Consider the following 1,858-nt stretch of genomic DNA (forward strand, 5'->3'; position numbering starts at 1 on the left):
ATCTAAAATTAATAGTGAGCCAATTAAGCCGCCAAGAAAAGGATTAAAAAAAAATTACTATTAGAAAGCATAGGAAATGCATGATTAATTCAATTTGGGTGTTGACCTACATGAAATTAATACTGTAAGCTATTTTATAATCTCATTGTTTAAAACATCATGTTCTTTTATTTGGATGAATCTTGCAAAATTTAAATTTTGATATGTAGTTTGTTTTTCATTTATTAAGTTCATTATTTGATGTGTCGGTTTATACTGGACATCATTGATTTTGTAATATTTGACTGCAAAGGCTAAGAAAAATGGTAGTGAATGGGCTTTTGCACCAATGCATTCATGCAACCGTATCTTGGTATGTTTCCCAAGCTCATTTATCTAGATACACATGTTTGTCAAGGTTCACGGAAAAAGAAGTATAGCTTTTTATGCTATCATGTTTTTTTTTTATCTCTAATCTACCTGAACTATTTACATATTCTCATTCATTTATCATAGCTTAGTTAAATGTAAAAAAACCTTGCATGTGAGATAAAGTATGCTTTGTTTATTTGAAATGCAGAGTGAGTTTTTGTTACCCTGATTAGCCTAATCTTTCCAATAATGTTGTTGTTAAACAAAGCTGCACCTATGTTTGCCATCTTACATGCATGCGTATCAACGTAGTAAACTTTTTTTCCTAGCATATTCTTAAATTTTTTTCCATCCTCTTAATCATGGTGTCCTTGCTCGGAATTTATTTATTTATTTATTTTGTCGTTGCAGATCATCTTATTAATGTTTTCATGTTGATATACTATTTTATTACATTAGTTGTTATGCGAGTCTTTTGTATCTATGTTTGATCCAACTATATAATGTGGGGTTCGATATTTAATTACTTGCAAGCTTGGGAGAGACCTCATGGCCCTTTTTTCTATAAAATATATAGATAAAGCTATCAATGCATTTGTTTTTTTTATAAGATACCAGATAAAGGTGGCATGCTTATATAGATATATATATCAACTTTCATGCAATTGTAGTGGATTTTAGCTTCTGCAAGCTAAGGATGTAGATATCTACAATAACCATGTCTCCTCGAAAGATATCTGGGAAAGAGAGAACTAAGTTTCTTCCTAGAGATTTTATCATGAATGATATCAAGTTTAGGCCTCACAAGTTATAAAGGAAAGAAAGTAATCAGTCAAGTTATTAGAAAGACCTATTATTGTTTCATATGATATCTTGCAACCAAATGAAGTCCTAAAACCATCACTTATAGACTCGAGTGAAACAATTCATCGTTGTCCCCGGAAGTTGGGAGCCTTCGAGGAGTACAATACAGGATTAGGGTCAAAGATGATGTTTAGAATATGATATATTAATTGGAGGTAGCTTGGGTAAGAATGGTAATGATATTTGTTAGTTTTGAAGGGGTAGGTGTGTGCTAATTTTTCGCTCAACTTACTAGTAATGAAATCACACACACACAATCAAGCAAGCAAGAAAGAGACACACGATATGGTCATCCAGTTGGCATACTCTTGCCTACATCTGGAGGGTAAAGCCCGGAGAAACAATCTACTAAAAGAGGTTAAGAATAAAGAATATAAACACTCTCTCTCACTCACTCAATACAAAGAACGCCCTCTCAAGATTGCCCAATTAATGCCCACTCTCCTCAACTCTCACCAAAGGGTCTCTCACTCGTTGCAGTGTTCATCAACGTCCTAATGGATCCTTCTCTTCTAGACTTCTCCGTGGCTTCCTAACTTGGAAACCTTTCAAAGTTAGATGTTGCAACATCCAGTTGCAACATTGCCCACCTTATTGAACATGATTGAGTTCTAGCCCAGTTGTAACTGAGCTTGCGACACCT

The sequence above is a fragment of the Dioscorea cayenensis genome, chromosome 3 (assembly GCF_009730915.1).
Source record: "Dioscorea cayenensis subsp. rotundata cultivar TDr96_F1 chromosome 3, TDr96_F1_v2_PseudoChromosome.rev07_lg8_w22 25.fasta, whole genome shotgun sequence".
In the NCBI taxonomy this organism is placed as follows: domain Eukaryota; kingdom Viridiplantae; phylum Streptophyta; class Magnoliopsida; order Dioscoreales; family Dioscoreaceae; genus Dioscorea; species Dioscorea cayenensis.